Here is a 22,605-nt window from a genome sequence, read left to right as displayed (position 1 = left end):
CTGACTAATTCACGTTCAGATGGAGAAAGTGGCAGGTATCAGTGACTCGCATTACTCTGGTCTAGGAATGACACAAGTATCATAGTCAGCCATCAGAACCTAAATCACTTTGAGCATCCAGATTAGATTACATTAGATTAGATTAGATTCCAATACCACTTACTAATTTCAATCTTGACCCAGGGGCCTGTGTCACTATATTATCAGATAGTGTACCATGGTTGAAAACACAGTTTACAGCAGAAAACAGTGCAACTATATAGTCCAGGAGGTGTCATCACTGCAGTCCCAGATGGCTGCTTTCTCATTAGAGAAAGACGTCTGAAGCTGAGGTTATCCCAAGGGTAAGACAAAGGGCAAGTTTGAGAAGGCAGGGCCTTCATGTTGACCTCTGATAGTACAGGAAGTGAACCTATGACTTTTGCATCACCCTACATCACAAACCAGTTGTCCAGCCAAATGAGGGCTAATTTGGGACACATTGTCAGACGGTGATGGGATCAAGACAGACCCACAATGAACCAAAACCATTAAGGAGTTTCTCACTCCAATGTCAGTTCATGATTTGCAAAGATATTTTGGTTAGGAAACCTGTTGGCAGCATTTTTTTTGTCTTACTTCGCATGATGCCAAAACCTTTTTGAAAATTTCCTGAAGACAATGCAAAGCTGGAAACAGCATGAGGTTGACAATTTTCGGAAGGGCAAAAACATGCTGATGTCCACAGATGTGTTGTCAAATCAGCCATTTCCAAACGCTCTTGAGCTCGAGGCTTAGGAATAGTGCACTTCAAGAAACAATAAGACTAGTGTCATTTACCATCTACTGTGTATCACGGGAACACAGAACACAGAAACATGACATGTCATAATTGAGAAGGAGGCTCTCTCAGTTACATAGACTTGAGAGATTTTCAGAATGCAACTTTGGTCAGAAAATACCAACAGAGTTAGACTATAAATCCCCAGTCTCACTACTACATGAGAAAGATTTTCAAGGATTCTTCAACAAATACAAAGATTTTGATTCCACCTTATGAGGTTCTCCCATGAAACAATACATGACAAATAAAACTCTAGTGTGATGGCAAGCAGAGTTACAGGGAATGATTTTGAGTTGGTTGATGAAATCAAGTGATATACTGGAATCCACGACAGCACGGTGGCCAGCAAGTCATAACCAGCTCAGCTAGAAACAACACAAGCAGGAGGAAGAGCAAGCACGATTTGTCAGTATTGTACCAAAGGTTTGCCAGACCAATGGGTCCAAAGGTTGGCTATGGAAACACTTTTTTTAGAAAAATACTGACTACATTTTATGATTGCAGATAATTCACTTGGCTGCTTATTTCAGCTTCGCTTCAGAAATACATCTGGGGATCTCCAGATGTCAGTCATTAGTGCAGTGGTATTGGATTCTCAAAGCGATTTAAGTTCTGATGGCTGACTCTGATACTTGTGTCATTGCTAGACAAGAGCAATGGGAGTCACTGATACCTGCCACTTTCTCTATCTGAACGTGGAAATAGGAGAGCACTTAAGTAAGTTTGATAGAAATTCTTACCTTATGCCTTTCACTAATTTTCATGATAGATAGAGGTGAAGAAGTTACATACCACTACTAGGGATGAGGTTACCAGGTCTCGCAGGAAGTATTTGCAATGCATAATATCCTTCATGCGATCATTTTGGACAAGACCGCTTTTTGCTAATGAGTGGCTCAGCCAATTTGCAGCCAGTTCTCGATTTGACCATCTCACAAGCTCACTGAGAAATGCTGAAATGGGGAAACTGAGAGTGGGCTCCAGAAAGTAAAGTCATTCTTGAAGAAACATGCTGACTTTGATACAGCATTTCTAAAGGATACAGCCACCTCACTCTAATATGCTCTATTACTGTTAGAGTTGCTGAAGAGTAGAGAGCTGAAAACCTAGCTCTCTATCCTACTGCAGAAGTTCACTTTTATGGAGCTATCAGGATACATGCAAGTAGAAGCAGTCACAGAGTGATAGAGAAGTACAGCACAGAAACAGACCCTTCAGTCCAACTCCTCCACGGCGACTAGATATCCTAACCTAATCTCATTCCATTTGCTAGCACCTGGCCCATATCCCTCCAAACCCTTCCTATGCATATACCCATCCAGATGCTTTTTAAATATTGCAATTGTACCAGCCTCCACCACTTCCTCTGGCAACTCATTCCATACACACACCACCCTCTCCATGAAAACGTCGCCCCTTAGATCTTTTTTATTTCTTTCCCCTCTCACCCTAAACCTATGCCCTCTAGTTCTGGACTTCTCCACCTCAGGGAAAAGACATTGGCTATTCACCCTGTCCATGCCCATCATTATTTTATAAACCTCTATAAGGTCACCCCTCAGCCTCCGATGTTCCAGTGAAAACAGCCCCAACCTATTCAGTTGCTCCCTATAGCTCAAATCCAGCAATCCTGACAACATGCTTGTAACTCTTTTCTGAACCCTTTCAAGTTTCACAACATTGTTCTGATAGGAAGAAGACCAGAATTGCATGCAATATTCCAATTATGGCCTAACCAATGTCCTGTACAGCCGCAACATGACCTCCCAATTCCTATACACAATGCTCTGACCAATAAAGGAAAGCATACCAAACACTTTCTTCACTATCCTATCTACCAGTCCTACCTGCTGCACACTAGAATAGGTACCACCATGTGACGTGGTGGATACATTTGGGCAAACAAACTGAAAATGGACATGGGACAATAATAAGAAATGTTTGGGCATTCATGGAGCTCCAAACCATCAGGGACCCTACATTGGTCATATGGCAGAAGCAATGGAACAAAGAAATCACTAAAGTCTCATTCCATTGCAGATTAATGGTCCACATTGAATTTGTCCCAATCTAGCAATGAAGACCAGCCTAACAAAAGGAAGTTCCCCTGTCAGGAATAGAACCAAAACTTTCAACCCAGAGATCAATCTACCAAGTCAAAAGAGAACACACTCGGAACAGTGAAACCTCCATACCATCTGAATTTGTGAAATTAGAAACTTAGGTGGAGATGGGGTCGTGACAAATGTAGTTATATACATAAATTTATAATATATAAAAAATGAAACATAGTTTGAGGTAGATGTTATATAAAAGGTTAATATTGATGGAGGAACAACTTAGGATATTGAAGGAGGAAAACCTACCATTTGGCTCCTTCTGACTGAGTGACAATGCATTTCATTACAGTGTAACTTGTACTAGTTGCTAACATGCAATAAAGTACATCTTGTTTAAGTTAAGTGCCTCTACTCATTAGACCAGCAAGTAATTTTCTTCCACCACATCAAACCACGTGGGCCCTGTAGATTCCAATTCTAAAAGGCAATGGTTACAACAAACCTACCCACAGCAATTGTACAGACAGCCCCATACATCATGAAAGTCAATAGTGTCAATTGCTCTTACAACTACCACACTGTCCATGTTAATACATCATCAGAAGCTGTAAAGTTTTATGTTATAGCTGATCAAATACATTTTAGAAATCAAATGAACCACATCTACGGGTACCCCATTATCTATACCCTACTTGTTACATCCTCAAAGAACAAATACATTTCGCAACATGAGAGCAGGAATAGGCCATTCAGCCCATCAAACCTGTTCTGCAAACCAATGCCTCTTTCTCATGCTACTCCTAAATCACTTCATGTTGTTACTGTCTAGAAATCATTACTGTAAAGAAACCTATCAATTTCTCTCTTGACCATGCTTCCACAAGCTCCCTGGTGATTCATTGTCCACTGAGTGAAGCAATTCCTTTTCTTACTCTTAAATGGCCTGCCCTATTCATATTGCCACAGCTTGAAAGAATTTTGTAAGTTCCATTGAGATCAACACTAATTATTTCAAATTCTAGAGAATACAGACCCAGTTTTCTCAATCTCTCCTCATCAAATAAGTTAGTTTAGTGAACCATTGTTGCAATGCCTCTATGGTAATATATCTTTCCTTAGATAAGGTGTACACAATACACCCGTTCAGGGACAGCCATGCTCTGTACAGTCACAGCAAGATTTCTTTACTCCTGAATTCAAATCCTTTGCAATAAAATTGATATACCGTGTCCCCTCCAAACTGTTTGTTGCACCTTCATGAATTTAGTGACTCTGAACAAGGACACACAGGTCGCACTGGATATCAACACTTCCCAATCTCTCACTATTTCTGATATACTCTGTCTACCAGATGGATACTTCACACACATTCACTTACACTCCTCTGCTATGTTCTTGGTCAATTCACCTAGTCAGCCCCTTGAAGCCTCCTTGCATCCTGCTCACAATTTACATTCTTATCTAGTTTAGCATTAGAAAATCTGGAAATAGTATATTTAGTCCAAATCACTTATATAATCATGAACAACTGTGGTCTCAGCAATGACCCTTGTGCGACCCCACTAGGAACAGCCTGCCACCCAGTGAATGACCTGTTCATTCCGACTGTCTGTTTATCAATTCTCAATCCATACCAGCAGCTCAACTCCAATCCCATGCACTCCAGTTTCACTTACCAATGGCTGTTCAGGACCTTATCAGAAGTCTTCTGAAAATTTGTCATTTACCAACTCTCTTTTACAAAACCATGTTATCTCTGCCCACTTGCCCCACTGTTTTCTACATATCGTGTTCCTGCCTTCTTACTGATTATAACATTGCTAGGATTCATTATTCGGAGATGCTGGTGTTGGACTGGGGTGTACAAAGTTAAAAATCACACAACACCAGGTTATAGTCCAACAGGTTTAATTGGAAGCCCACTAGCTTTCGGAGCGACGCTCCTTCATCAGGTGATAGTGGAGGGCTCGATCGTAACACAGAATTTATAGCAAAACTTTGCAGTGTGATGTAACTGAAATTATACATTGAAGAATTGTACTTAACAGACAATCAATTCTTCAATGTATAATTTCAGTTACATCACACTGCAAATTTTTGCTATAAATTCTGTGTTACGATCGAGCCCTCCACTATCACCTGCTGAAGGAGCAGCGCTCCGAAAGCTAGTGTGCTTCCAATTAAACCTGTTGGACTATAACCTGGTGTTGTGTGATTTTTAACTTAGGATTCATTAGGTTGACTAGCAATGACATACATTAGGTTGACTAGCCCATAGGTTCCTGTTTTTTGTCTCCTTCCTTTATTGAGCAAAGATGTTACATTTACAGGTTTCCAATCTACTGAAATCTTTCCAGAATGAATCAGTGATTGAGAGTTCAGCTGACTCAAATCGCCCCTCTGGAATATTCCATTTACACTCCTTCGCATTATCCCCTCCTTCCTTTCCTTTAAAAGCCTTCTCATGGCGTCCTATTTGATGGTGAACCTTACTGTCTACTCGAACACACCTTTCACTGCTTTGTGTCCGTATTGGTTTCTGCCAAGTTTTGGAATGTTTCACTATGTTAAGCTCACCGGGTCAGCTTGGCCAACCTTTTGAAGATAATGAACTGTAAAAAAAGAAAAACAGTTCACTTGACAGGCAGCTGCACAAACTCGTGCCTCTTTAACATTACAGCTCTGGGCCTTAAAGAATAACGTTGAATGGATTCTTCAGTTTTACAGAGGCCGAGAAATGTATATTCAAGTGCGTATGGATGACAGGAAGGAAGCAACTCACTATCAGCTTATAACACTATGTTACTAGTAAAATATTTTAATTAACATTCACTGTTAGTCTCACGTGACCCAGGACATATTTTTTGTAGTGTGTAGTTATGGTAACAAGAAGCCCAGGAATTATTTTCTGACATTCAAGTTACTGGCTCCGAAAAATCAGCACCAACACAATATTTTAAGAATCAAAATTCATTCACCTTTGGAAATACTAATCAGCAGAAAGTAGTGGGCCCCAGATGGTTGAACTCCATCATTGGAAACAAAGCACAGCAGACAGCGGAATATACCAAGTGGCCATGTCAGAGAACTGGGATGTAAGGCTGGAGAAGTCTGCAGAGCAAGGACAGAGCAAGTTTATCTAGGGATTTGTAGTCAAAATAATGAATCTGAAATTTAATCCCCTGGGAATGGCAGCCATTGTGGGTGAGTACATAAACAAAGAGATGAACATGTGAGCTTAGTACCAGACTAAATACAGAAGGCAGAGATCTGGGCAATTTGGAACTTATTCAAGATGGAACTTGGGAATGCTCCTGCAGGGTAGCAACGCCATCTGGGAATAGAATGGTAGTTTCAGTCAGACTTTTGCCTCTTTGTTGCTCTGATAAGAACTTCTGGCGGGCAGAGATAGGCACTTGTTTTTATTCTCCAGTGGACATGGATGTTGCTGGCTGGGCCAACATTTACTGCCCATCCCTCATTGTCCTGGAAAAGGTGGTAGTGAGCTGCCTTCTTGAATATTTGCAATCCATCCAACCATTCTGGTGTGATGATGTCTGGTTGATCCTCAGCTTGTCCAGCACCCTTGTTGTTTATATCTAATACATGATATAATCGGTGATAAACAACTGATGTTCAAACGCGGGATCCCCCACTGAAGATGGGGATGGAAATGAAAGAAATATGGCACTAGCTGTTCTCTGTCCATGATTGAACTGCTGAGAAATACCTATCGGAGCATGAGCATGAGCAAGCACTCCACTAGGAGTGGTAGAACCAAATCAAAATATTTGCATCACCCCATTCCTGAACATTGGGTGGTGTTATTGTTACAAGCCAGACTTATCTAACCTTATTGCAAAATGGAGGGTTGGGATGTGGGTGGGTAACATTTTAATTGTTCTCTCACTTGGGATGGGGACGAAGCAACTTTCAGATTTATAAGGTTATCAAATAAAACCTTTATTTGTCTTTTCATTAAAAAACTGAGCTAGGGAGAGAGAATGACTAGATTTCTAGTCCTGATGATCAGGGAAGATGGTGTGCACTGTGACCTAACTAAGGAATCTGAGTCTAATTAATAATGACCTTGGTTCTCCTCTGTTAGAGATCACTCTGAGCTTGCCCTGGCAGAACATACAGAAGTTGGGGCTTGGATACAAGTTGTGTTTCACCATGCTTTTTCCTCCCTTCCCAGCCTGATTTGCTGATTACTTTTATTGGAGGCGAGGGATTGGCACTGGAGGGAGAGGAGGGTGTGTGTTCACCTCAGTTTCAGTCACTCATTGACTGATACCTCCAATCACGTACTCCCTCTGACTTCTAAAATCATGCTCCCCTATTAAACACAGACACTTCCTCACTGACCCTTTCAGCAACCCACACCCACCCAGCTACAGACTGTCAGACTATGTCTGCTCTCTTCCTAACAGTCCACTAAACCCCTATGCACAACTCTGCCCCTGCCCCCCCCCCCCCCCCCCCCCCCATTACCACCAAAGACGTACCTCTCTCTCATTCTCATCTCACAAGTGTGACAGACTAAGCGTCTAATTGGAGTCTTCCAGTTGTACTTGGCTACATTATAGACAGGCAGGACAGGGCAGGAGCCGTAGGGAGGCCAGACAGGACTCCAACCCCTCAATAGGCAGAACATGACCCCTTGAATTGAACTGGCTTTATTGTCACATACACAAATGAGTACAGTGAAAAGTTTACAAGTCGCCACTATGGCGCCATCTAAGGTACAAGATACCTACCTACAGCTTCATCAGTACAAGTTCTCAGGGGAAAAAAAGTAGAAAAATAAAGAAATAAAAAGGCCAGCATTGCAGATCATAGGAATAAATTAGAAAATAGAGAAACAACAAGTAGAGAAAGAGGCTGGATAATGCCAGACAGAAACACCCCCCTCCCACAACAAGCAGGGGAGAATAGGACCCCTCAACATGGATGACATGGCTCTTCAGATCCCTGGGGAAGGCCTCCTTTTCGATATGCCTTCTGTAAACCTCCTACTCGGTTTGTTGAGGGGAGAGGATGGTGGACTGGGGGTAGCCCATCCATTTAGGGTTTTCTTACATCCACACAGAGGTCTCCTGGTGGTAAAGGCCATACCTGCAGTAAATACGATGGTTGGTATCACTGACACATTACCCCTCCCCGATGTCCTTGCCAAAGCCTGCCAGGCTGGCATCAATACCTGAACCCACCTATTGCCATCATTTCATGGCAATCTCTTGTTGCAGTTACAACATTAGCCACTTCTCACTGCGGCACTGCTGAGACTGCTGACTGGTGGCTGTTCAATTAGTCAGCAACTCCTGGATGGGGAGGGTGGGGGTTATGGGGAGCAGGAAGCAGTCCTTAACTGGACTGGAAGCTCTGCTATCAACCAATTAATAGCCCAAACCCAATTACATGCTGCTTTTTTGTTCTGCAAAAAGTCAAGACAGAAACATCCTCCAGCGTTTGGGCTCTTCATTGAGACACCCACAACAAGAATAAAATTCCAGCCATTTTGTGTAATCTAGTTCAGGCTGAGCAAAGAGTCTGGGATGGAGTTGATAGCTAAGAGTTCGAATTCTTGGCAGAGGTTGAAATTGATGGCTGAAGTTTTCCTAAACTTATTTCTTAAGAATATTATCTTTAGCAGCTTTTACCTTAATCCCCAGTGCAATAATATTACTTAAATGGCACTTGGCATCTCAGTACATCCCAACATTTCAGTACTATTATGTCCGAAACTTCACAATCTGAAATTATCAACAAATTACACCTTTGAAGGTCAAATCAACTTGACCTTGAATCATATCACCACCAGAATCCACAAACCTCCAAATGCTGCTTCTCTCTCTCTCAATAACAAGCCTTCCTTGGAGCTTTTACCTATCAACATATTGACTACCTTGCTGTAGTTGTAAACAGTGACCCTGCTTCTCTAAGCTCTGACCTCACTTCCCCGAATACAGTATCACAGTTTGCTAAATACTGTGTGGAGTCCCTTAAAAATCCAATCCCTTGGAAAATACTAATCCCATTCCAGTTTTGTAAATGATGGCCCAAATCCTTTGTTAATGCCAGTCCTCCTCCATTGAAAGTTCTTCTTCTAGAGTAAATGGCAGCTCTCTCTCCAATGTGACTGAGGCTGCTCCTCAATCAAACGGCTGTGTTACTGTCACTCACATTGTCAGGTCAAAAAGCAGCACTTGATTTGTAAGTTGGCAATGATGAATTGTACAAATGCTGTTGCTGCTGTTATTCTCAAGAATGTTCAAAACCCTGTCCAAAATGCTATCCAACATTTCTGACTTTAATCACCGTCATTTTGGCTTATCCTTTTGCAATGTTTTCGAAGTCAGAAAGCTATGGTTTCAAGATCCACTCCAATAAGTTAATTCAGGCTGACTCCTCATGACAATACTCACCAAGTACCAGATTGCTGCCAATGCTGTCTTTTGGTTGGGCTGGGTTCATCAAGGATTCCTTAGAGGCACTTGAAGAACAGCAAAGAGTTTGTCTGGCTGTCCTGGGCAAAGTTCTGTCCTCAACTGACACTCCCAGAAAATATTAACTGGAAATCACAATTGTCTGGGCATGTATATGGGATCCAACTCTATTTAGTCTCCCAAAGGACTATTTCTCAAATCCATGGAACTTCCTGCAAGAACTGTTTATTCACAGATGAGACATAACTTCTGTCTAGATCTGATGCATCTCTCGACATAACACACTTGTTAGACCTCAACTGGTGTTATGTGTACAATTGTGGACTCCATATTATTGGAAAGGTGTGAGTGCATTGGAGAGTGCGCAGAACAATGTACAAGAATGGTTCAGGGATAAGAAACTTCAGTCCTGAGGATAGATTGAAGAAGTTGCAGCTGTTCTCCTTGGAGAGAAGACAGCCAAGAGGAGATTTGATAGAGGTTTCTAAAATCATTAGCGGGCTCAACAGAGTAGATAGGGTGAAGCTGTTCCTGCTTGTCAAAGAAACAAAAACGAGAGGGCACAGGTTTTAAGTGACGTGCAAATGAAGCAAAGGTAAGGTGAGAAGATAACTTCTTCACTCAGCGGATATTTAGGGATGGAAAGCACTGCCTGGAAATGTGGTATAGGCAGATTCAGTGAAGGCATTCAAGAGGGCACTGAAAGATTATTTGGATGGAAATAGTGTGCAGGAACCTGGGGAAAAGCCAGCAGACTGGCACTAGGTAATCCAAATGGTGCAGGAAGGATGGTCGGAAATAAACTCCTTCAAGTGCTCTAACAATTCGATGATTCTGTAATGGTTCATTAACATCATTACATTATCACTTTATTCATTCTACTGATGTTATTCCCAATTCTTTCTTGATATAATTGTTGTTAATGGGGCTTTGCTGTGTGCAAATTAGCTGCAGCATTTGTTTATACAAGAACATCAGAAATAGGAGTAGGTGTAAACCATATGGTCACTTGAACCTGCTCTACTATTTGTGCATTAGCTGATCCACATCAACTAAACTTGTCTGCTCAATTCCAAATGAATTCTCTTAGTGCCTAAGATCTATCAATCTCAGCACATGATGTACACAATGACTGAGCTTCCACAGACCTCTGGCAAAGAGAGAATTCTGAAAATTCACAATCTTATCAATGAAAAAAATGAGTGACTACAATCTAAACTACTCAGTTGGCAGTGAAGAACTTTAGAATGATACCTCGAGGACATGGAAAGACACTATCAAGTGAGTTGTTTCTTAGTTATCACTTACAGCAAACATCAACAGGAAACTAATGTGATGCAGTACATTGTGCAGCACACAACATTTTCAGACAATCCTTAACCAAGAATCAGAGTACCTTCTTTATTTTATCAGTCAACATCACTTGGAAAGAGTCAAACTGCATGTCTTTGATAGGCACCTGATAAGCAAGGAAACATTTGACAATTTTTGTTTAAATATTTGACAGTTCAATAACACTACAGTTATTTAAAATTGCTTCACGCATCTGCAGTGTGCACTGCTTAATGTTTGAAGTCGAAATAGATTTCTATATGCAAAATGGATTTGCATGGAGGAAGTCTTAATAATGGGAGCTTATCTTCAAAGTATAAATGTCCAGCCTGAATGAAAACTGTTGACTGACCAATTATTAACATGATATTTATCTCATGAGAAGATGTATTTCCCAATATTAACCGGGAAAGGACTTACATCCAATTAAGTAATTGTTTCATGGCATAAAAACGCTGCAAACACATGTAGAGGAATCTCAGCATTATTTGCTATGATTGTTGACATGAGATTAAAAACTGAATTGGATCTATTGTAAAAGTCTTAGAAATACTCAGCTATATGGGAGATCGGTTATTTCTGTTGAGTAGCAGCAATCATGAAAACTTTTCGTGTAAACATAGTAGATATTGATTTCCTTCCTTTAATTGAGGTGATCAGAAAATCAGGGGGTGTAACCTTGTAATTCATTGATCACACAATCAGGAAATCAGCCTTCCTCATCATATTTAACTTTTCCTAAATCTGATTTGCTCTAAGATAATGCCGATTACACCAATACCATTTGACTCCAAACATGCTTGAAATATATGTAAATGTGTCCAAAGACAAGTACAAGGAATGCACAAAGAAAATGTGCTAATTTTATAAAAATATGATTTATACAAACAAGTGTAATAGGCCCAGGTCTCTCAGATGCAGGCCAAGGGTAGCTGGAATTGTAGCTGGATATTAAAAGGTGGAAACGGTGTTCTGGATTGACTCTCCCAGCAACATTTCTCCCTCAATGTGTTCAATCTCAAGAAGGTGCCAAACCCAAGACAATAAGTATTCAGTCTCCATTAAATCATTTTAGATCTTGAAGCTGGATCTATTAATTAAAGTTCAAGCTTCTAAATTAAAATTGAAGAACGCAAGTCTCCAGAGACTGAACATCTGTCAGACTCACGGATAAAAGATTCTTAGTTTAGCTGCCTACATGGATCTTCTGTAAGTGAGCTAGTATACCATTTCAACTGGAGTTTGGTGCATCACTGCACTGAATTGGTCCAAGCAACCATTGGTCATTAATTTAACCGCCTTATTATTGGGTTTGTCCCCTGGTGTTACAGCTAAGCTTTGTTATTGGTCTAAAATAAAAGAGGTTTTATATGCAGCTGGCTTTTCTCTTCCTGAACTTGAAGTTCTCGATGTTGGCATTAGCTGCCGAAAGTGTTCCAGTCCTCAGCTCGAGCACCCATCACTTTGATCAGCACAAGAGCATGAATCAAAAGCATAATTCAATAATACTTCTACCAAATTCCAGTTAAAGCCATGCAAACCGAGCTGCAGGGAGGATTGCAAGTATCATTTATTCAAAAGCTGATGGTGAATATTCATTCAAATGCACAAAGAAATGAGCAAAAGGAAGGTACCCACATTGGCCTCGATTCACTTGCTTCAGAAGTCACTAGTCTGGGATTGCACACTCCCCCAACCACTTCACTGGGCAGCAGCATCACAAGTTCATGATGGCAGAAGGAAACATTCAGCCAAATAGTCCAGGCTGTCATCCAACAGTACCACATGATACGCAGATGCAGAAGTAAAGCTAAGGTCACCATAGTCCTAATGACCCATAAGAGTGCTCACATAATACAAAGGGATAACTGATAGTGGTTTAACCTGAGGGCCACCGCATATCAGGTGAGGTCAGATGAAAGAGGAGAGTCCTTCATGGTAACCTTAGGAATTGAACCCACACACCACTCCGCATTGCAAACCAACTGTCTACTCAAATAAGCAAACTGACCCCTAGGTGATTGATCTGTGAAACTGCCTAAAGACAGAAAGGTGGAGTAGAGCCCGTTAATGGAGGAGAATATTACAGTCCTGAGGCAGGAGAATGCTTGAGAGGAGTCAAGGATAGAGTCTATTTGGTTAGAATTAAGGAACAATACAGACATTGGATCGCTGGCTGGATCATACAGGCACTCAACTAATTGTAAGAATATGTCAGAATAAATTTGCAAGGAAATTAGAGACTGGCTATCATGGGGAACTGTAATTATTCTAGCGTTAGCAGAGACCAGCAAAACGTTTGCAGATGAAGCTGGTACTGTTATCATAACAATGCTTTCTTAAATGCCCATTCTATCCTCCCCATGACATACACCACTTTCCTTTCATCATTCTCATATTATCCCCAGCCCATCCCCTTTCCCAATTCCCCCTTCCCATGCTGTCACCTCATCACATGCCTTATCTTCATTGGTACTCTCCATGCTGTCCCTTCTTCTATTGCTCCACTGATGTGATCCCATTGTCATGCCAATGCAAATACTCTCTCCCTTGCCATTCCTTCTCCTGCACCACTGACTATGGCACTCCGCATGTGCTTTTCCATCCCTCCTCTACAATCCACCCCCCACTCCACACACCCTCCCCGCCACCCCCCGCATTGAGTTCACTCTGTCCCTCTGAAGAGCATCCTACCCAGACCCATCTCCCTAACTTATCCCTGTAACCCTGCATTCCCCCATGGCTAATCCACCAAGCCTACACAACTCTGGACACTATGAGCAGTTTAGCATGGCCAATCTGCCCTGAACTGCACATCTTTGGACTGTGGAAGGAAACTGGAGAAAACAGAGGACACCCACTGAGACACAGGGAGAATGTGCAAACTCCACACAGACAACAGCCCGAGGATGAAGTTGAATCCTGGTGCCTGGTGCTGTGAGGTAGCAGTGCTAACCACTGAGCCACCATGCCATCCCAACATAAAGTAGTTATGGAAAGTCTGCATGGATTTGTTTACTTACCCAGTTGAGATATTGTCGGTGAGATAACAGAGTGGGTTGATGATGCTTGCTGTTTATACAGGTAATGCAGGCTTTCCTAATAGCTTTCAATATAGTGTCACATAACAGTCTTGTCAATAAAGTTAAAACCCATGATAAAATAAACTTAGATTTGAATAATGATTGTACATCAGACAACTCAAAGTCCTCAACAGCTAATGAAGTGCTTTTCTGAAGTACAGTCACTGTTGTAATGTAGGTAACATGGCACTCAACAAACTCTGACAAATAACATTGGGAAAACAAAGCAATAATCTGTTACCTGGAGTGAAGTTCAGGTACCTCATCTCCCTTTTGTCACATCATTGATGCTGATCATCTATTGCTAAAGAAGTGGAGTGTAGGCCTGAGCACATATCCAGCCGCTACCAACTTTCTGCTGGACCTGTAGGCCTGAACGCATATCCAGCTGCTACCAGCTTTCTGCTGCACCTGAGTATCCAAGCTACCCATCAACCCTTTCATGAAAGCAGCAAAGGATTTGAATACCAGAGTCACCACAGTAGACGAATGTACTCCTCTGTCTTTTGCTTCAGAGGATATCCAACGTTACTGCCTGATACAGAGACAGGCAAGTGAACATCTGACTGAATCCTAGAGGCCTGTCTCCAGTGCTCCTGTATATGTCAGAGATCTCAGATATTTCATCTATCTGCTAGGGACAGATGTCAGTGATGGTCTCAACAATTCCCGAATCTATTCCAGCTAAGATATTCACGGAGCTGAAAGTGTTTCTAGTGGAGGTTGCTGGTGGTCACCTTGTCTATGGCATCAGTCTTGGAGGCAGTGGGGGAGGGAAGCCATTGTGCCTGCTTTCATTTGGCTGCTTATTGATCACTCATATCAGTGGGAGAGAATTTCTTAGTGAAGAAACACAAACCGTTATGTAGAGAAATGTGAGAGAGGGGTTGCACTTAGAATCATAGAGTGCAGAAACAGACCTTTCGGTCCAACCTGTCCATGCTGACCATAATCCCAAACTAAACTAGTCCCAACTGCCTTCTCATGGCCCATATACCTCCAAACCTTTCCAATTCATGTCCTTATCCAAATGTCTTTTAAAAATTGTAGCTGTCCTCACATGCACCATTTCCTCAGGAGGTTTATTCCACTTGCTAACCACCCTCTGTGTAAAATAATTTCCCCCATGTCTTTTTTTTTTAAATCTCTCTGCTGCCACCTTTCTGTGATCATTTATACCTAGCACTCATCTAAATAAGTTCTTAGGTTTACAGCAGCAAAGTTATTTCAGAAGTTCCTCAGAGAAGAGCAGACTGCAAGGTTGCTCCCTGGCTTGTACACAGGACCACTGCTGGTCCTCCCCTATCAGCTATACTGCAATGTCCTTGAATGCAGTGAGAATCTGCCAATCAGGTTGGTTGCTGCCAATGTGGGCCCTCTCCTTCCTGTTCGGTGCTATGCTGTAATAAGAGAAAGGAAAGGCCTAACAGTAGTGAGAATATGTGCATGAGGCCTTATCGGGTGATGATACCTCTCCAGTGAGTGAGGGAGAAAAACCTGCAGGGCTGGGTGAGCATTACAACACCGTCATGATAAGGTGGAGTGTGCCTTCCAGTATGTATCTTCTCTATATAACAGCAAGGTGAGCATGCCAATGTGACATGGCTGTGCTACGAAACAGCTAGATTGAGTGATGACCCTTTGGGTATGAGGCTGCATTGAGAAGATGGCTGTACCTTACAAAACACAGGGCATCATTCAGTCACTTCCTGTGCCAGGTCCCATTTCACTGATGTCAACTCGAGGCACTGACCTCCAGTGCGACCTGAACTACAGTTGCCCGGATTGGATGGGACAGCTTCTTCCTCACCTCCAAAAGCAGAAAGAGGACCTCTCTTCTGGCTCCAACGGGGGCAGATTTATTAATGAAATATCATTGAAGTGAGAAACCACCTTTCGGCATTTTGCACACATCTCCAGGATAGGAGTCGGAACAAAGACCACTGTGTACTGTCAAATTCCTGGCGTGCAATAGGTGAAGGGGTGCCCTGTGCCCTTCAGTGGGCTACCTGGGTCTGGAACCACAGAAGTGGTTCAGTGGTGACACTTTACTCTCACTATCTGCAAAAGATTTGGCGCTTGTTTTGTGATAAAACCTGCTTGCGTACAAGATGAGCCAAAAAATTAATGATCATGTGAGACAAGTCATCTTGGACCATGGCAGATATGACACTAAGATATGACTATAACTCCAAAATGGAAAACCCCAGTCTCTGAGTCAACCTTTTAATTAGAGATAACCTGTAGCGTGTGCATAATCTTACAGTTTTTACCCTAACCACAGGTAGAAATCATAAAAAAAAAGATTTCTCTTTAAAATATCACACTGGACAGATCCTGCCAGCCCTCATGGGGCGGCACGGTGGCTCAGTGGTTAGCACTGCTGCCTCACAGCAACAGGGTCCTAGGTTCGATACCAGCCTTGGGCGTCTGTCTGTGTGGAGTTTGCACATTCTCCCCATGCCTGCGTGGGTTTCCTCCGGGTGCTCCGGTTTCCTCCCACAGTCCAAAGATGTACAGGTGAATTGGCAATGCTAAATTGCCCATAATGCTAGGTGCAATAGTCAGAGGGAAATGGGTCTGGGTGGGTTACTCTTCGGAGGGTCGGTGTGGACTGGTTGGGCTGAAGGGCCTGTTTCCACACTGTAGGGAATCTAATCTAATCTATTTTGGTCAGTGTGGAAAACTTAGGAACAAATCTGCCCACTTGCTAACCATTACAGCTTGAGACAAGTGACTGTATATCATTGTTTTGGGCATCACGTTTTAAAATTTGGACAAAGACTCTCAATAATAAGTAACTAATTGGGTCAGTTGCTTAAGGACAGTTCCTGAAAACGACAGCTCAAATTGAAGCTACCTCACAATGTGCTTTGACTTTTCCAGAAAGAAACAATTTGATGGAGGGTGGGGGAGTGAAATCATCTGTAAAACAAACCTTAAAGGTGACCCCAACGGTCACTGTGTCAAAGCATGTGTCAGAGATTTACAGTTGATTCACATTAGAAGTGTGGTTTTGACATAACATGACTTGAGCTTCACATCCAGAATGGGGTTCAATGTCCTTCCCTTGGTGCAAGTCCAGTGGTGGTGCAGGAATAAGACCCATTGCCTTCCTGCCCTTACCCCAAGTTAAGTCTATGATGAGTAGGCCAATGGATGATTTCCCTGCTCCAGTGCCAATGAGCTTGTGAAGTCAAAATCTGCCACATGATGTTTAAATGGAATGTCGAAGTTCAAACTAATTCCAAACAAAGCAGGGATTCTCTGATTGCCTCACTCCAGTGTTATGAGAATCTATGACCTCAGACTCGCAGTTCATTTATCACGGAACAGAAAGATGTCTCTGTAAACAAATAAAACACTAATTTGACAGGTGTTGCATGAAAGAGTAGGGCTTTTTAGCTGAGTTAATAACATCGAAGGTGTAGGTTCAATTCCTATACCAGCTGAAGGAAAACTTGGGGCCCACTCTTTCTACTTTGTGCTGTCACGGTCATCACTGAATTATAATTAGCAACCGTCTGACAGATTCTGAAGGGACTGAGTGGATATCGAAAGGACGTTTGCTCCTGTGAGAGAATCTAAAACTAGTGGTTATTGCTCAAAAATAAGAGGTCACCCACTTAACACATACATGAGCAAAGAAAAACTCTCAGAGGGTTGAGAGTCTTTTGAATTCCCTTCCTCAAAAGGCAGTGGATGAAGAATCTTAAATACTTTTCAGGTAGAAGTCGATAGATTCTCGACTACCAAGGGGATGGAAGATTACGGGGAATGTGCAGGAAGATTGAACTGAGGTTAAAATTAGATCAGCCATGGTTTCATTTAATGGCGGAATGGGCTCGGAGGACCAAGTGGCTTATTCTTGTTCCTTGCTTGTCACTTTTGGTGCTACATGAAGAGAAACTGAATGAATCCTGAGGCTCCAAAAACAAGTTAGGCTGGTAAGCTTGCAGAAAAGTCTAGCAGATGGATTTTTGATGCACAGTCCAAGGTAAACACCACTGTCCCACTTAGCATCATGATAATAAATTAATAAAAATGTATCGTCTAGGTGGATCTAGAAATGTGAAGCCATAGTTGTGTCCTGGTAGTTCTCTCATAGCACATGACTGTCAGAGAAAGGCACACCATGCTCCCTTTTCAAAGTCGTATTCTGAAATTTAAAGGTTCTGACAGACACTGTTGTAGCTTCTGCTATCAGTAAGTAGAAAAGACAAGTGTAAGGTGAAGGTACTGGGAGGGTAGGGTGCCAGATGGGTAGTCGGAGAATGTGTCAGATAAATAGGATGCCAGGCATGTAGGAGTTGGGTGTCAGCGCAGGAAGCCAGATCAGCAGGGGTCGGGTGCCAGGCAAGTAGGGTGACACCAGGGTAGGGTACCAGCTGGGTAGTGTGTCAGGGTCCAAAGTAGCAAGGGGGGGTGAGTATGTGATGCGGTGTTTATGGTGACCTGGGTAGGTGGGGGCACAGATACTGGACATTGAGTCTGGGGGTCTGCTCCGTTGAGAGCCTTAGCTTGACAAGGGTCTGTTGGGTTGGGTCTGCTGGTTTGGCCGTGTCCAGTGTGGAGGCTGGGGGGATGTGGGTGTTCATTTGGAACAGGTGGGAAGGGTGCCGGGAACGTACTTATGGGACGTTCCAGCAGGGTTCAGACTGGTTGGAGAAAGAGGGGTGGGGGTGGGGGGTGGGGGGGTAATGGTAAGGGACAGAATAGGGGAAGAGGGGTGAAGTGCCATGCAATGTCTGATCATGGTCTGTGGCTTGTAAGTGTCTGGGGAACAGGAGTTTGGGGTGTGAGAGGTAAACAAGGGGTCAGTTGAATAGTTGCTCAGGAGTTAGATTATGTATTCAACTATGTATTTGATGCTTTTTCTTAATTCTACTGGTCTCCAATTTAAATAGAGATCTTTGGATGGTTCCAAGCATGGAGGAATTGCCCATTTTAATTTTCAATTTCCCAAACAATTCCTTTGAAGTCTGCTACAATGTAGAACTCTGATTACACTGCAGTAGGGAATTGCTGGTGACATTCTTGCTAAGACTATGAGAGGGCCTGTGGGTATAGGTCTTCATTCCAAAAGAGCCTAAGAATGACTTCCAGTCTGGGCCACACACCCTGACCATCCAACAGCACCCCGACCCGACCAGACCAGACCCTTTTTCTCAAAATGACCTAGCTATCACCTGACCTGACTACAAACTCACCATCTCATTCTCCACACCCCCCACCCATTCACTTACATTCAAACTGGACCTTTAAATTTCTCACATGGCAGTTAATGCCTAAAAAGGAATTGTGTCCTGTCTTCCCTGACTCTCCCCATTCTGATGGTGTTTCTCAATGGTCACTGTGGGTCATGAGGTCTTGGAAGAAACACACGGCAATCTGACTACCATTGCAGCCTGTGCTTGGGCAATCAGAGGCAATATTTTAATGAGGTTGCATGATTCATATTTAAGCTGTTTTAGATTTAACACCATGAATTGTGTTGTCCATCCCTCAGATGATCTGAAAAAAAGGCAAGAACAACTGACTCTAACATGTGTGTGCTTTTCCAGCATTGACTGGGCTAAGAGAAGAGGAGGAGTATCTCTCTCTAACCCCCTCTTACCATTCACCTCAGCTCTTTAAAGCTTTTCTGTTTGTATGACTCAGACCAAGTCCTTGTCACTTGCATTCAGTGACCTTCATTCAAATTTACAATTCTCAATTTCATGTTCAAATCCTTTCATGACTTCAATGCTCCCCATTTCTGGAATGTCATTCAGCTATAAACCTTTGTTCTGTGATCCTTTAACTTGAGTGTCTTTGCTATACAATAGGCAGCTGTGCTTTCACCCATTTCAGTCCAAACTCTGGAATTACCATCTCCTTGCTCACATTACTCTCTTCTCCACGTTAATTAGTTAGGGTTAACAAAGAGACTTGCATGAAAGCACTGAGCAAAATAATGTTCAAGATACACCAACACATCAAGCTTCCTAGCACATTGATTACTCCTGCTGCACATTTAGAGAATGTTTATATGCATCTATTAATTTAATTGGCTCATTGAATCAAAGAAAATTTTTGTTGCCAAATTATGGATTAAGCAAAATTGAGACAAATAAATATGTTAACTTTTGATAATAATATGGCTAATAGAGTTCAACTAAAAGACTGTCTTTGTACAACCTGATCGTTGTCATAATAATCCGACCATTATGGTGATTGCACAAATTGGAACCATTTCACTCGATGCTTGACTGTTTAGCCTGAACTATTTAGCCAGTATCCATTGGTTCATTAAACTGGAACATTCATGAATAGATAACTACAAAATTCTGCAAAACAAGGCATGAAATGGAAAAAAATATTTCCATCAGCAAATTATGACATTTAGAATATTTTGATAAAAAATCAAAAATCAAACATTTTGTTGATTTCAGTAGATTTACATTTGGATTTATCATGAGCCATTAAAATGTACTTTTTAGTGAAGAGGGTACTTTCAGTAAAATTTGGAATAGAACCAGAGCCTCTCAACACAGGACAGTTACACAAGATTTATTTCTTGGAAATCTGTGAATTTCATGGCTTATCTTCTACAAACAGTTCTTGGATATATGGCCAAAATGAATGTCTGTAATGCTTTAGTGGTGTCAGGTCAGGTGTGAAAAGCTGTTATTGTAATGATAGTCAACAGTACCACTAAAAACTGGTCAGTGGGCTGTGGTTAAATAACCAGGTCACCTTCAAAATAAATGTGTAAGGGGCTTAAAGGAAATGAATGGGGCTGTCCGTGAAGAAATGCCACTGAAAATCAGAAGAGGTAATCCTTGAGCAAGTTAACAGTATTCAGAACCAATAGACATTGATGCAGCTGGAGTACAGAGCATGTTAATGAAAAGCTTCAATGGACAATACAATACATAACATGCAGGGTCAGGTATGCATGTTCACAGCAACTCTGATAATATTCTAGCGATGGTGTTGAATATTTAATGGATTCTACCTCAAAATTAAGTGAAGATGAGCTGCAAAGTTTCACTTTAATGTTATAGAGTGTATTATCTCAGGGTAATGCTTCCCAATCGTTTGAACTGGGACATTATGCATGATCCTCAGAAGTCTGACAATGATGTTTGACTTTTCTGAGATGAAATACATTGCTTTTAAACATAAAATGTACAATTCCTTGATTACAAACTGGAGGCTCTTCATATGTTAGAAAGAAAATAAAACTTTGCCACTTATTCACTGATGATTCTAGTCATATTTATTGATAACTTGGAGAAATCAATTGAAATCAATACAAATTATACTAAAGTATGTCTAAATAATACCACTGACCTTTGACAAGATGTTATAAACATCACAATTTCCAACAGAAATTCATTTCAGTATTATCACATAATGTTTTGTTTCCAGTATTTTCCATATTTATATTCATGAGAATCCATGTTATATAATGAAGAAATACTGGCTAAATAGTAATAAAGCAAGCATGAAGAGACTGAGAGAAGCACATGGTGGCTCCACATTGATTATGTTTTATTTGTAGTCATAAATAACAAACAGGCCATTTTCATTATCATTTAGAATTGTCTTTCTCTCTCAACACCAACTAACTCTCATGAAAACAGTGGTCTGTTGTTTATTGCAGTTGTCATTTGCTGGTTTACTAAATATCAAGAATATTTTAACAGAGGAAAATAGTTAATTTGGAAAAGATGAATGCCAGTTTAACTGAACTTTGCATTGATTGATTATTTAAATCGAAAATATTGCCAGTTAGAACATTTTAGGTTGCTATCTAACAACATGTTTAGAGGACTGTAATACATATTCAAACTTTTAAAAGAATCAAAAGTATCACTTCAAAAATATCCCCTTTTCTGTAGTTTTCTACCAATAAAATCTCGTCATAAATTTCTGACAGAATCCACACAAATAAAAACTTACCATGTGGTCCATTACATCTCAGATGGCGTCTTTTTCTGCATGAGCCATAACTGGACCCCTTCCTCTGACTCACTTGCTGCCACTATGGCATATTTTCTTTTTCAAACAATTATGTATTCATCTCCTTTTAAAGAACGGGTTTTGCTTTGACTGTGGTTTATGGCTGTATGTTCTATTTAATAGTAATGTTGTCTCATTTCTATAGCACAGAATGACACCATTCAGCCCAACGTTGTCTATGTCTGCAGTTATATTCCAAATGAGCCACCTCCCATCTCGCTTCATACACTGCAGTAGCACATTGTTCCATTCCTTTCTCCCTCAGCTTGCAATCGAGCTGCCACTTAAATACAGCTCTGCTGTTTGGTTCAACTACTCCTTGTGGTTGCCTATTGGACATTCTCATCATTGCCATTTTTATATATTCATCTTTAATTCCTCAATACCATTTATATCTTAAGTTCATAAACTGACATACCACCGTTTCAATCCGTGGAAATATTCCATCACCTAATCATAACTGTCAGTGTTCTTGATTCTTTTGCACTTGATAACCTTTCCAGTTCAATGTTACCAGAAACCCTCATTAGCAGATGATTTGGAGTGCACTGTCTACTGCCCAACAAGTAGCTGGATGAAAGCATGACACAGATGGTGCAGAAAATATGCCAGCTACTGACAACTATTATACACCATGAGATTTCTCCAGTCTTTATTGAATGTAGCTGTTGTGATTCATTAACAAGACAATTTACAGTTCGCAACCATCAACTGGTTAACTTCAAACTATGTGGCCAATTGAATAGCATAACATTGCCACAGAGAGAACAAACAATTTTCTTCTGTTCCTTAGTTGTGAAAAATAATAAATTCTTAACATTACTAATATAAGCTCACCTTCATTATTT

At 41.4% G+C, this 22,605-nt stretch overlaps 1 protein-coding gene across 3 annotated transcripts in view; it reads right to left on the bottom strand.

The window, feature by feature from the left end:
* The window catches only part of LOC122564061 (double C2-like domain-containing protein beta), a 284,761-nt gene that overhangs the window by 113,725 nt on the left and 148,431 nt on the right, over positions 1-22,605 (bottom strand). The gene's annotated exons all lie outside the window — the stretch shown is intronic.

The sequence above is a fragment of the Chiloscyllium plagiosum genome, unplaced genomic scaffold (assembly GCF_037043375.1).
Source record: "Chiloscyllium plagiosum isolate Xiang-an unplaced genomic scaffold, Cpla_swu_hap1 HiC_scaffold_31, whole genome shotgun sequence".
Taxonomy (NCBI): Eukaryota; Metazoa; Chordata; class Chondrichthyes; order Orectolobiformes; family Hemiscylliidae; genus Chiloscyllium; species Chiloscyllium plagiosum.
Note: the sequence above shows the minus strand (reverse complement) of the source record. Positions and strands in the feature narration are given on the sequence as shown.